Source organism: Meles meles, chromosome 4, assembly GCF_922984935.1.
Source record: "Meles meles chromosome 4, mMelMel3.1 paternal haplotype, whole genome shotgun sequence".
Classification (NCBI taxonomy): Eukaryota; Metazoa; Chordata; class Mammalia; order Carnivora; family Mustelidae; genus Meles; species Meles meles.
Window position 1 is genome coordinate 17,161,794 of NC_060069.1, and position 15,466 is coordinate 17,177,259.

Consider the following 15,466-nt stretch of genomic DNA (forward strand, 5'->3'; position numbering starts at 1 on the left):
CACATAAATGCATAATTCTGGACAGTTGGTATTTTATCTGTTATTTGCTATTATCTTACCTCCACTCCAACTCAGCAGTGCTATACATATTGCCTACTTGATAACATAATAGCTAATTCTACAGAAGGTAGATATCCAGCAATAGTCAAAGATCAGAAAAAGTCTCTAGAAAGCATAGGTGTGGGCATCTGACGCCTTTACTATTTGCTCTGGGTGTAAAATATAAGGATACCCAAACAAGCTCATATTAAATATGATAGAAGGCATACAAATAACATCTGAGAGCAGAAAGAAGGATGTAGAAGAACAATTTTTTTTAAGATTTTATTTACTTATTGACAGATCACAAGTAGGCAGAGAGGCAGGCAGAAAGAGAGGAGGAAGCAGGCTCCCTGCTGAGCAGAGAGCCCACTCGGGGCTCCATCCCAGGACCCTGGGATCATGACATGAGCCAAAGGCAGAGGCTTTACCCCACAGAGCCACCCAGGTGCCCCAAGAACGATTTTTATGAAATAAAAAAAAAAACCAGCCATTTAAAATTATATCATCATCATCCATCATATTATCATTATTCAGTCCTTACTCCTTTTAGATGCCAAGCTCTAAATAAACTCTTTAAATGTTTTCCCAGTGAACCCTGAAAGCAACCTTGAAGAACAAACACTATTTTTTTTAAAGATTTTATTTATTTATTTGACAGAGAGAGATCGCAAGGAGGCAGAGAGGCAGGCAGAGACAGAGGAAGAAGCATCAGGCTCCCCAGGGAGCAGAGAGCCTGAAGTGGGGCTGGATCCCAGAACCCTGGGATCGAGACCTGAGTGAAGGCAGAGATTTAACCCACTGAGCCACCCAGGTGCCCAGCACTATTTTTTTTTAACCCATCTTACAAGTGAAGAGGCTGAAGCTCAGTTAATTTCAAGTTTTCCCAGGCTATACAGACAGTGATGAAGATATTACGAGAATTCAGGTCTCTCTGAGTCTAACGTGTGTGTTATTATACTCTATTGCAATCCTTATCATATTATGATCATATTGCCATATAATTAAATGTTCTGTATAAACATGTTTCCTGGATGCTGCAAAGTGTCCTAGGGTATGCCTGTACCATTATTTATTTACCCCTTTCTGTCCTGTCAAATATTTAGGTTGTTTCTAGTCTCTTAGGTATTATATATTATTTGTAATACAAATCTGCCTGTACAAGTTTTGTATACATATTTGATTAGTTTCTTAGTATAGATTCCAAGAAGTGGAGTCACAAGGCTAAAGTATGTGAATATTTATAAAACCCTTAATATAAATTGTCAAATTGCCCCACCAACAATGTGATAGCAATTTACTCTCCCTTCCATAATTTTAGAGTTTGCTTATTTCACTGCATCCTTGCCAACCCTGAATGTTAGCAATACATCTTTTTCTAAAAGTTTCTTATCAATGAGTTAGATTTTTAAGTCTCCTATTGATTTAATTTGTATTTTTATTTCCATTGGGTGCTTGGAGAGAAAAGTACCATTTATTGAAAACAAGACATGTGGACAATACTTCAACATTCACTCCTATCTATCTTTACCCCTCATTCTTCTCCTTGCATTTATCTCTGTTTTTCCTTTCACAGAATTTCCTAAAACTCCAAGTCCCTATGTATTGTCACAATAGGAAATTTTCCCAATATCTTTATAAACAAAGTTTGTTTCATTCTCTGACCTATGCACATGCTTTATGCTATCATTTATTCTTTATAGTGAAATTATGATTTACTTCTCTCTTGTCTCTTCCAGATTATGAGCTGCTGAAGAACACATGATCTTATGACTTATTAGATCTCCAGGACCTAACAGAGAGTAAAAATTTCTTCAGCAAATTTAATTAGCACTTGCCACAAAAGCACAATGATTCTGGGTTTCAATTAAATTTTCATTATTTCCTTGAATTATGCATTTACTCATCAATCAATAATGTATTTGATTACAGGCTATGGGATAGTATGAAAACTCAATGAAGACATGTAGTGAAATTACCCTGTTCTAAAAGAACTTATCCTTTGAAAAGGTAAGTCAACCTTGCTGATTCATTGGAGTTAAAGACTTAGAAATCATAGTAATATCTGCTCTCTATCTTGCACTTCTTATGTACACTTACTATATGCCAGACTCTTTGCAGAACACTATGTGTATGTGTGTGTGTATACACACATTTACAGATAAACACTACATAAACATACAATTTAATTTTTAAACAGTCATGTGACTTACCTGCTATAATTTTCATTTAATAAATAAGAACACTGTGAGATATACTAGTTAACAATTTCTTTAATGGCAGAGCCATATTTGAATATTAGTCAAAGTGACTTCATAGATTGTGCTTCTGCCTTCCAATAATATAATGAAGTTAAAGAATTTAATGAGGGGACACCTGGTGGCTCAGATGGTTAAGCATCTGCCTTTGGCTCAGGCCATGATCTCCAGGTCCTGGGATCGAGCCCCATGTCAGGCTCCCAGCTCAGTGGGGAGTCTGCTTCTCTCTAACCCTCTACCTCTCCCCCTGCTTGTGCTCTGTCTCTTTCTCATGTGGAAGGAGCTGAGATGCCCTTCAACAGATGAATGTATAAAGAGGTGGTTCATATATATAATGGAACATTACTCAGCCATCGGAAAGGATGAATACCCAACTTCAGCATCAACATGGACAGAAATCCAGGAGATTATACTAAGTGAAATAAGTCAAGCACAGAAAAACAATTACCATACGGTTTCACTTATATGTGGAACATAAGGAATAGCATGGAGGACATTAGAAGAAGAAAGGGGAAAATGAAGGAGGGGACATCAGAGGGGGAGACAAACCATGAGAGACTATGAACTCTGAGAAACAAACTGAGGGTTTCAGAGGGGAGGGGTGGGGGATGGGTTAGGGTGGTGATAGGTGTTAAGGACGGTGCATATTGCATGGAGCACTGGGTGTTATATGCAAACAATGAATCATGGAACACTACATCAAAAGCTAATGAAGTTTGGTGACTAACATAATGTAATAAAAAATAATAATAGGGGGCGCCTGGGTGGCTCAGTGGGTTAAGCCGCTGCCTTCGGCTCAAGTCATGATCTCAGGGTCCTGGGATCGAGTCCCGCATCAGGCTCTCTGCTCAGCAGGGAGCCTGCTTCCCTCTCTCTCTCTCTGCCTGCCTCTCTGTCTACTTGTGATCTCTCTCTGTCAAATAAATAAATAAAATATTAAAATAATAATAATAATAATAATAGTAATACAAATAAATATATCTTTTTAAAAAAGGAATTTTATTAGTGTACTGATAGAAAAAAAGGCAGTCCAAGGATGTTGGTGATGTCCAATTACGTCTCTTCATTTTGAAGATCTATACTCACAAAGTATTGAAATCAAACTAACAATGTTTGTGTGTGTGTGTTGCTTTTTTTTTTTTTAAGATTTTTATTTATTTATTTGACAGAGAGATACCGAGGGAGCACAAGTAAACAAAGCAGCAGGCAGAAGGAGAGGGAGAAGCAGGCTCTCTGCTGAGCAGGGAGTCCAATGTGGGGCTCTAACCCAAGACCCTGGGATCATGACCTGAGCTGAAGGCAGCTGCTTAACCGACTGAGCCATTCAGGTGCCCCCAAACTAGCAATGTTAAATATTCTCATTTCATATGCTTAGACTGTAGTGCAACCTGTTCTTGTGAAGTTTAGATATTGTAGGAAGAAGAAAAAACAGCTTTGCCTTGTTTTAGGTGTCTTTTTAGATGGATGTAATAATAGTTAAGATATCAAGTAAACTTCACAGAAATTATTTGTCAGTGAAACTCTCAGAAAATATCTTTGCTCTGTACCATTTTAATGCAATGTAATACCTTTGGCTTTTTATTAATAAAAACAACAACAAAACCACAGGGGAAATGCTATAACTCATTGAGCCTGACTAATGTGTATGTCTGGACATCTATCTTGCTAAAATGAAACCCAGAATGAGTATGTTTGTTAACAGCAGATAGGACTTAAGAGGTATGGCAAGGCCTTTTAAAAACTAAACCTAGGGAACCCAGGCAACTGAGTCTACATCATTCTTTTTCACGAGTTCTATATCACAAAGAAAATTTTTTGTCAAGGGGTACATACTGTGAAAGAAATCCTTTTTCAAGGAATACATTGCAAAATAAAGTTTCTGCTGTTATATAATTGTATAAATTATTGCAAGAACTCTTCAGAATGTACAAGTAAGAGGGCTTGCAATGGAGTCCTTTGGCAGTCTATTCAAGTCTATGCATGTGTAATTATGGTTTTAAACACCTAAAATAAAGTATTAAGCTACAAATAACTACAAAACAAACCAAGTATATTAAAATGATGTTATCAAATTATTTTAAAAAATGTGATATGCTCATATGTGGTTTTTCTTTTTTTTAACAATTTTATTTATTTGTCAGAGCGAGAGAGAAAGAACACAAGCAAGGGATGGCGTAGGCAGAGGGGGGAAGCAGACTCCCCGCTGAGCAGGGAGCTGGACTTGGGTTTTGATCCCAGGACCCCATGATAATGACCTGACCCAAAGGCAGACGCCTAACCCACTGAGCCATGTAGGAGTCCCAATATATGTTCTTTCTTATTAACACATTAAATAACAGATTTCTTGGCAGGTTTAAAGACAATTGTTATTTCAAGGTGGTTATAAGTAACCAAAGTAACTAAAGTCAGGTTAACTGCAACAACAACAGATTTCTATTATGTCTATTGGTGACAAAATCACAGGAGTTGCCAATAGTAATAAGGTTTGTCATCTATATTTGTAATGGAAAGAAACGTTATAGTTCCTTTAGAGGAAATATGACTAAATATAACTAAAAATAAGGACATGATTTTTAAAATTTCTAATCACACAGGTGCACACCACCCCGTTCCAAACAAGGGCAACAACATAAACAAACAAACAAACAAACAAATTACTGGAGTCTATACGCAGACTCCAAATTCAGAAATACATTAATGCTTACTTTGGCAGCACATATAGTAAGACTGGAAAGATACAGAGAAGATTAGTATGGCCCCCACGCAAGGATGACACACAAATTCATGAAGAAGTCTATATTTTAAAAAAATAAAGAACTTCTATATTAATGTGTTTCTATCTTACAATACAATTTGCCATTTCCTTGAAAACTTAAACAAAATTCAGATCACCTGAAAGAGAGAAAAGCTAAGAAAGAAATTAATGATGAAATGCAAATTCATTATCACAAAGAAAAAAAAATTTCAATTTTTTGTATCTATATAAGTTCATGGATATTGATTAAACTCTATGTGGTAATCATTTAATAATAGATGTAATTCAAGTCATTTTTCTCTACACCTTAAACATACAGAATGCTGCAACTTGAATATATTTCAATAAAACAGAGAAATAAGTGTGAATTTATAAGAAATAAGTATGAATTTCTTGTACATCAGGAAACTAAATGAACAAGTATGGAAATGAAATAGTTTTCTAAAACGGTCATATATCATTGATCTGAATGAATATAAGAAGTACAAAGATGTTAGTAATATTTTGTTGTCTTAAATTTTACAACATGAGGCCAAGAACATCATATTCTTTTCCCTTTTTTTTTTTTTTTTGGCCTGCCAGAGTCACATGTTTCTCTCCCCACCCACTCCTTCTTAGACTATTTCTTTTGCAGGAATAGTCACATTTAAATAAAATCTTTGGATTAACAATAATCACAGTTTAAAAGAAATGCTATTCCTCTGATGATCTTATTAAGAGGTGAACCTTAAATAAATTGTCTTGATCTCTCAAAAAATTGAAATTTAGATTTATGATTTAGTAGCAAACCCAATCGCTATTCATGCACAATGATGTCAAAGTTCAGGCCTTGGTTAATTACTGAAACAGGCAGTGAATTCAACATTTTTTTTCAACAAGAGATATGAATGAATCTGCCAATCCTCCTTACTCTTATACAGAATAGATATATTTATAACTAATGTGAAGATGACATTTAAATTTCTAGGGATGATGACATTAAATTTTGCCACTGTCCTTGGCAAATAAAATTATACCTTCTAAGATGAAAGATATATTTTTGAAATGAGAAGTGGCTTTTTAAAAAAAATACCTAAGATAAATTGTAAACAAACTGATGGACGTACAAAGCTATTCTAATAAAAGTTAAAAACTTTCTTGAGAAATATATGTGTCAGTGAGTGCCCCCTCATTAAATTAATTGCTTAATTTGAAAATGATAGATTATTGTCATATAATGTGAGTATAAGCAACTGCAATTAAATATCAACAGCCCCCCCACCTAGGGAATGGACCTCTATGAGCCCCCCCTCTGAAAATTTAATATAACGAAGGAGAACCCATTAGACAATTTTTAGAATACTAAGTGTGAAATTTCAAAATGCCATTGTTTTATTGAAAACGCCCTTTCCTTTGTTTGAACAGACACTAGGAGGAATGGGAATAAGTGTTAGAGTAGTTAAAAGCAGAAACAGAAATATATGAAAGGCCATTATATTGAGATTTATATCTATCTCTAATGACTTACTATTCACAGGTGTTTAAAGTTTTAAAAGCTTTTTTCCATTCTTGAATGTGCCTTTTTGGGCTTTGACTATAAAGTAAAGGGAAAGAATAGCAATTTTATGTATTTAATACAGCCTAAGAGAAACACCTTCTGGCTTTAATGCCACATGATGATTTGGGTTTGGATCATTCTTTACTCATCAGATGCACTTTTTTCTTTTTTTTTAAATAAGAAGCAAAATGACAACATTTAGATAAATTCACATCAGGCTTAATTTTTCAGAAGAGGAGAGAAAGAAAATGAACTGGTGCATCTTTAGAAGACAAAATATCATCCTTATGGATACCCATTACAAAAAAGTCAACTGCAAATCATTTTAGGGTTTTTAGTCTCAAGATAATCTGGGTTGTATTTATGTGTTTTACTTAATGAAATCCTTATGCAATTAGAAATGTTTGCAACACAATATTTCAAATTTATAAGCTTAGGAAAGTACAGGTGTTTTCAGAGGCAACTTTTTAGGTCATCTTTAATGATTACATAACAATGACTTGGGATAATTATCTCTTTTGACCATAGTAACAAATGGAGAATAGGGCTAGCCCTGAGTCAGGAAGCTGGATCACAGGTAAAAAATGTGAAACAAAGAATCAATAAGATTAAAAAGACAATTGTAGGGGCGACTGGGTGGCTCAGTGGATTAAAGCCTCTGCCTTTACCTCAGGTCCTGATCCCAGGGTCCTGAGATCTAGCCCTGTATCCGGCACCCTGCTCAGTGGGGAGCCCGCTTCCTCCTCTCTCTCTTCCTGCCTCTGTGCTTACTTGTGATCTCTGTCAAATAAACATATAAATAATAAAAAAATAAAAAAGACAATTGTAGAATGGAGAGAAAAGTGGGAAGAAAGGGAAAGAAATGGGAAAAAAAGAGGAGAAATCATTAAAGAACACCTTTTATTTTTCTAAGTACAACAAATTGGATTTGCGAAAAACTTTTGTAAAAACAAAGAAATTAGGGGTGCCTGGGTGGCTCAGTGAGTTAAGGCTTCTGCCTTCTGCCAGGTCATGATCCCAGGGTCCTCGGATCAAGCCCCACATTGGGCTCTCTTCTCAGCGGAGAGCCTGCTTCCTTTCCTCTCTCTGCCTGCCTCTCTGCCTACTTGTGATCTCTGTCTGTCAAATAAATAAATAAATAATCTTTAAAAAAAGATTTAAAAAAGAAACAAAGAAATTAATAAATATTTAAAAAACATCCTTTTAAATTTAAAAAAAAATGAGCTTGTAAGGTAATAATACTAAAACCAAAGATGAAAAGAAAGAGGAAGAAAAGTGTGGTAAGTAGAAACCATGCGAAGCTGGCATACAGATGGTACAGACAGGGGCCTGGGTTTCCATAGGTCTGCCAGGAAGACGTTGAACCATGGGTCTTGTCAAGTGTGAAGATGCTCATGGTGTCAGCTTGACAAAGAGTTAGACTCAACTTTGTTTTTTGTTTCTTATAAAATCCTCATTTATTAATATTTTTAAAAAGGTAAATTGTCTCCCCTCCCCAATGTCCATAGCCCGCTATTGGGGAGGGGAGGCGAACCATAAGAGACTATGGACTCTGAAAAACAACCTGAGGGTTTTGAAGGGTCAGGGGTGGGAGGTTGGGGGAACAGGTGGTGGGTGATGGGGAGGGCACGTTTTGCATGGAGCACTGGGTGTTGTGCAAAAAGAATGAATACTGTTACGCTGAAAAAAAAAAAAATAAAAATAAAAATGAAAAAAAAAAAAAGGTAAATTGTTTATGTGGTTTAAGAAAAACTATTTGAAAGATGCACAGAGAAGTTTTCAGTCTCATCCACACACTTCTATGCTGGCTTCACCCACTCCTATTAAGGAACAGAACCATTATCCTCAGTTTTCTGTTCATCTTTCCATGTTTCTTTATGCAAATAAGAAATACTCTACAACATCCTGATTTTTTTTATTCAACAATACATTCTGGAAATCATTCCATAAAATTTCCTGGAAACCATCCTCATTCTTTTTAACATCTGAATAATGGACTTTTGTGTAGGTCTACTATAGTTTAGTCAAATCAGGCTTTTATGGGCATTTATTTAGGTTGTTTCTAAAATTTTGCTATCACAAATAGCACTGCATGAATCATCTGTATACAAGTTGTTTGGTATGTATGGAGTTTTATCCTTAGTGTATATAGCTATAAATAGTATTCACTGCAGGCTCAATGGGAAATGCATCTATTTTTCATAAATTTTACAAATTCTTCCCCAAAGATGTTGTGTATACTTATCAGCAATGTATGAGAATACTTCTTCACAGTTTCATCAATGGAGTGTAATCCTGGCTTTTGAATTCTTGCCAATATAAGAGAAATAATAGTTTAGTGTACTTTTAGTTTATATTTTAAAATTTGTGAGTAAAACTTAATATCCATCATTTGTACAAGGGCCATTTAGATATGTTTAATTTGAACTGTCCATGTATTTTCTTGACTTTCATGCTGGGTTTTCAGTAATTTTATATATATAGGAGTGTGATATAGCTATCTTACATATATTATATACATAATATGGAATTTTTTTTACTAGTTTATCATTTATTTTATTTTTTGTTTATGGACTCTTTTTATAATTTTATATGGTCAAATTTATCAGTTTTTTCTTTATTATATAAGAATTTTGAGTTTTGTTTAGGTTTTCCCACATGCCAATTATAAAAGAACTTTATAATCTTGTAAATATAGTCCTTTAATCTTCTTCTAGTCCTTGTTTAGTTTGTCTCTCTACATTTGGATTATTCATGCATTTAGACTTTATTCTGGTGTTTGGTGAGAGGTAAGGTCCAATTTTATTTTTTAACTTTTATCTAGTTGACCTGTTACTATTTACCTTTAAAAAACATTTATTAGATGAGCCTTGAAACTGAGTCCCCTCATAAAATTTAGACCTTCAAACTGCTATACTTTCAAAACAAGATAGACTAGAAAAATAGCACTTGGAAGCATAGGGAGATAATGAGGAAACTTACTTTTATCAGCCTGCATTTGAGAAAAGTACTTTCTAGAATATAAGGCAAAGCTCAACAGCCATAATCACTTTCATACAGGCTTGGTTTTTCTTTCTACAGTGCAATCAAGTTGAAAAGTAAGAAAAAACACAAGGAAAAGGCATGAGAAAATTTTTACACACACTTTTGAGTAATAAGAATTAAAATTAGAAAATGCTTAAACAATTACAAAACTACTGTGAAACAAGGCAAGTAGTAATTAGCTAAATCATTGTGTATAATAAAACTGTACATTTAAACTAATATTAGAAAATAAAAATGCCTGAAAATGATTGAGTCATGCCTAACAGGAAGACAGAATTAAAACCATGTAATTAAGCAAAAGAGACAGGAAAAAAAAGAAATTAATAAAGAGACAGATAACAGAAAGAAATAAAAATGTTACAGAGCTGTACAAATCCTAGTATTAGGAAAGATGTGGAGGAATGGAATTCTCATGTCCTGATAACAGGAGGGCAAACTACTTTGGAGAACAATTTATCTAGTTCATTTAAACCATAATATATCCTAAAACAAGCAATCCCCAGTAATCCTAACCGTGAGTAAGCAGTCCACTAAAATGTATGCAAAAATGTTGACTCAAGTAACATTTAGAATAGGGAAAATTGTAAATAATATCCATATCCCTCAATAAGAGAATAAATAAATGCAGAATTTTAAAAAATATTAAATTTTGAATTATTTTCTATACCCAGTGTGGGGCTCTAACTTACAACCTCAAAATCAAGCCACATGTTCCATTGACTAAGTTGGCCAGGTGCCCCTAAAATACAGAATTTTTAAATTTCAAAATGTAGGTGATAGTTAATTACATTAAAGTTAAAGGAGAGACAGATAAATTTTAAAGTGGTATCCAGGGGTCATGAACTGCACTGACATGTTTTACTTCCTAAGTCTGGTTATGAGCATACAGGTTTTTATCATATTGAATCCATAGTTTTATAAATAATGTATTACCAAAGTACTACAAAACAAAAAAAAATGATAAAGGAACAGAAGTAGAAATAAGAATAGGAATACAACCAATAGACTAGAGGATAAAAGGGCATAAAGGAAAAGGAAGAAATCAAATTAGCATAGTCCCTTCTAAAGGGCTGGAGAAGTCCTACAATTAGGCAAATCATCCACCTGACTATCTTTGCCCTTAGTAACTTATTGTAGGGAAAATACAACAATAACAAAACACACAAACAAACAAAAACGCCTCTGAGGTATTTCAAGACCAGAAGATTATAATTAATAAAATATGGAGAAAATATGTTATTTACTTTAAAAAGCAGCTTATATGAAAAAGCAGGTGCACACTGAAGGCAGAATAATAAAATGTGGAAAGATCAGGAACCATTTTAGCAGTTGTTGCCATAAATACCTTAATAGTCTATGTCCCAAGACTCAGCATATTTAGGAAATTAACTTTGGGGCAGAGCAAATTCACAAGAGTTCTAGAAACAGAATTCATCAACAGCATCCTTTCTGCTGTGGCAAAGAAACACTATCTCCAAAAGCAATTATTTACTCCCAATCTCAATTCACCTCTAAGCCAGCCCTTGAATTTGTTGAGGGGGGCAAACAAAAGAGACCTCCACTGAGTTTGTTCTGTGTAGGCTCAAACCTGTGTCCTGTCCAGTGTGCAGATTGGGAGTCCAGTGCGATGTAGCTGGATAACTACATTTTAAGCCTAGAAATCCAGAATCTAAGACTCTCTGACTAGTTGCACAAAAGACACCCATGGCCCAACACTGCAAAAACATTTCAGGGCCAAATGTCACCCCAAAGGCAGAAGAAAACCAGCTGATTTCTTTCCATGTGTATCACTATATCTTTATAAAAATTAAACAATTTCTGCTGTATTGTGTGAATAATTATTTTAACAGATTTGTTTGGCTTGTTTTCATTTTGAACTGGGAAATGATATAAGGTGAGCTATTTCAATAAATCTTATCTGAATTTCTTTTTCTTTTCAGCCTTTCTACTACCCACTCCCCAAACTCCAATGAAAATATCATTTATTGGGGCGCCTGGGTGGCTCAGTGGGTTAAGCTGCTGCCTTCGGCTCAGGTCATGATCTCAGGGTCCTGGGATCGAGTCCCGCATTGGGCTCTCTGCTCAGCAGGGAGCCTGCTTCCCTCTCTCTCTCTCTGCCTGCCTCTCTATCTACTTGTGATCTCTCTCTGTCAAATAAATAAATAAAATCTTTTAAAAAAAAAAAGAAAATATCATTTATTCAGAGCTAAATATACATGGTAGAATCCTGGAAAGAATATATCAACAGATCATAATTGAAAATGTTTCATTATTAAAATAACTCATTGAAGACATGATATGTGAATTCCTACAAGTTTTGTTAATGAATCATTCCTAAATTGTTCCCAGAAGCATAATAAATAATTATTTAGAGCTTGATGTATTTTTGCACATAACTTTCATAAATTATGAGTAAATTCCACTGTGTTTATGGTTTCTAAAATAAGTATATGTAAGCAAAAAGTCCCCAATAAGAAAGCTTTTTATGGAAAAAAATACAAACTATGGCTAGATGGTAACTTTTAAAAAATATTTTATTTACTTATTTTATTTGAGTGGGGGAGGGGCAGAAGGAGAGGAAAAGGGAAAACTCCCAAGCTGACTCAGGGTAAAGCTCTGAGCCAGACACAGAGCTCAATCTCACAACCCTGAGATCATGACCTGAGCCAAAATCAAGAGTCAGAGGCTCAACCAACTGAGCCACCCAGGCAGCACCGGGTAGATAGTTATTTTAAAGCACCTAAAAATACTGAAAAATTGTATACTTATGCTTAGAAAAAAGCTCATGTCTATATTTCATTAGAGCATAATCATCTACTTCCAAATACATCTATCACTAAAGTAGAGGTAAAGTGCCCAAGAATGAACTCAGTAGGGGGTTACTGTCTACTTGACTTCATTTCTTCACTGTGATAAGCTTAGCAGATTCAGCTTACAACAAAAAGGAAACAACTCTTACCATCATGGGATCTAATGGAAACATAGAAAAGAGATACACACATATAATAAATTTTGATATTCCTTAGGAACTTTTAAATTTTGGTGCATAAAATAATCTTATGGATGATCAGAGGAACATTCTGGAATCCAAGTAATAGTAAGTTAGGAAATGGTTTGTACTAATAAGTATGGTTGTAAATATCTAATGATTTAATAATGCAATCTGTAATTTATACAACATTTAATATTTACAGCAATCCCTTAAAGAAGATAGAAAATTATTATTATCCCATTTTTAAGAAGAGAATTACTGAAAACATAGTAACATGGTAATTTATCTAAGACTATACTTTTGGTAAAGTTGTTGAGCCAAAACTCTAAGTCTAAAGACAATAGTTATGCTGCTACAATACACCTTGTATTTAGCAGAACAAATACACCTTGTATTTAGCAGAACAAATTAAACATCTTTTAAAAAAGACCTGAGTAGAGAGCAACTTTCTTCTTCCTCCCTCTCTCCCCTCCTTTCTTCTTTCATTTCTTCCAAATATTGTGGATCAAGATACACATAAAATAATCAGTACATGTGCATAATATCAAGCATGGAGTTATATTCACTTTCCACAAGAAGGACTCCTGAGAGTCCACCACTCTTCTAGAATCATTAACACAGCTTGGTTTTTACTCTTCCGGGGAGAAGTGCCTTATTTTCAATACTAGACTTTGAAAGGATGCATGACATATCTCCTCCTTGACATTTTACGAATTATTGTCCTAAAATCTTCCCATTTGCAAGCTTAAAATGCATAGAACTTTCTGAACTTTACCAAAATATTAGTTCCATTTAACAATCATCACATGTTTGGTCAATCCTAAAGGAATAAGATGTAAATATATTCCGTAAATGTGTTTTAATACTAAAAACTAAATTAAAACTTGAAGATGGCAGAGAAGTAGCAGCCTGAGACTACATCAGGTAGCAGGAGATCAGCTCGATAGCTTATCTAAACATTGCAAACACCTACAAATCCAACGGGAGAGTGAAGAGAAGAAGAACAGCAACTCTAGAAACAGAAAATCAACCACTTTCTGAAAGGTAGGACTGGCGGAGAAGTGAATCTAAAACGACGGGAAGATAGACCGCGGGGGGAGGGGCCGGCTCCCGGCAAGCGGCGGAGGAACGGAGCACAAAATCAGGACTTTTAAAAGTCTGTTCCACCGAGGGACATTGCTCCAGGGGCTAAACCGGGGTGAAGCCCACACGGGGCCAGCGTGGCCCCAGGCCCCGCAGGGTCACAGAAGGATCGGGGGTGTCGGAGTGTCGGAGAGCTCGCAGGTATTAGAACGGAGAAGCCGGCTGCAGAGACAGAGCCGAGGACTAACTCTCAGCTCGGGGTTACCTTGAACTGGTCGCGGGCTGGGTGAGCTTGGAGCGCGGCTAGAGGCTGGGGATACGGGAGTGATTGGGTGCTGTCCTCTGGGGGCGCACTGAGGAGTGGGGCCCCAGGCTCTCGGCTCCTCCGGGCCGGAGACTGGGAGGCCGCCATTTTCATTCCCGTCCTGCGGAACTCTACGGAAAGCGTTCAGGGAACAGAAGCTCCCAAAAGCGAACCCGAGCCGATTACTTAGTCCGGCCGCCGGTAAGGGCGGTGCAATCCCGCCTCGGGCAAAGACACTTGAGAGTCACTACAACAGGCCCCTCCCCCAGAAGATCAACAAAATATCCAGCCAGGACGAAGTTCATCTATCAAGGAGAAAGCAGATTCAATTCCTAAGACAGCAGAGCAATTCCAGAGGAGGAGAAAGCAAAGCACGGAACTCATGGCTTTCTCCCCATGATTCTTTAGTCTTGCGGCTACTTCAATTTTTTTTTCTTTTTTCAATTTTTTTTTCTTTTTTCTTTTTTCTTCTTCTGCTAAATTTTTTAAAACTTTTACCCTTTTCTTTTTTAACATTTTTTGACTAGTTCATCTAAATATATATATTTTTTCTTTCTTTTTTATATTTTTTATTTGTTTTATTTTTTAAATTTTTTTCTTTCTTTTTTTTTTCTTTTTTTTCAGAAGCTGTTTTTATCCCCTTTCTCCCCCCCACAATTTGGGGTCTCTTCTGATTTGGTTACAGCGCATTTTTCCGGGGTCTTTGCCACCCTTTTAGTAGTTTATTTGCTCCTTCATATCCTCTTATCTGGACAAAATGACAAGGCGGAAAAAATCACCACAAACAAAAGAACAAGAGACAGTACCGAAGGCTAGGGACCTAATCAACACAGACATGGGTAATATGTCAGATCAAGAGTTCAGAATGACAATTCTGAACATTCTAGCCGGGCTCGAAAAAGGCATGGAAGATATTAGAGAAACCCTCTCTGGAGATATAAAAGCCCTTTCTGGAGAAATTAAAGAACTAAAATCTAACCAAGTTGAAATCAAAAAAGCTATTAATGAGGTGCAATCAAAAATGGAGGCTCTCACTGCTAGGATAAATGAGGCAGAAGAAAGAATTAGTGATATAGAAGACCAAATGACAGAAAATAAAGAAGCCGAGCAAAAGAGGGACAAACAGCTACTGGACCATGAGGGGAGAATTCGAGAGATAAGTGACACCATAAGACGAAACAACATTAGAATAATTGGGATTCCAGAAGAAGAAGAAACAGAGAGGGGAGCAGAAGGTCTATTGGAGAGAATCATTGGAGAGAATTTCCGTAATATGGCAAAGGGAACAAGCATCAAAATCCAGGAGATGCAGAGAACCCCCCTCAAAGTCAACAAGAATAGGTCCACACCCCGTCACCTAATAGTAAAATTTACAAGTCTTAGTGACAAAGAGAAAATCCTGAAAGCAGCCCGAGAAAAGAAGTCTGTAACATACAATGGTAAAAATATTAGA

At 35.8% G+C, this 15,466-nt stretch overlaps 1 protein-coding gene and 1 non-coding gene across 2 annotated transcripts in view; one reads left to right on the plus strand and one right to left on the minus strand.

Moving 5' to 3' along the window:
• ZNF385D (zinc finger protein 385D) overlaps window positions 1-15,466 on the minus strand; it is a 940,116-nt gene that overhangs the window by 553,824 nt on the left and 370,826 nt on the right. The window lies entirely within an intron of this gene.
• Window positions 4,995-5,101, plus strand: LOC123941059. The gene has a single exon (XR_006818156.1). It is a non-coding gene; the product is annotated as a U6 spliceosomal RNA (small nuclear RNA).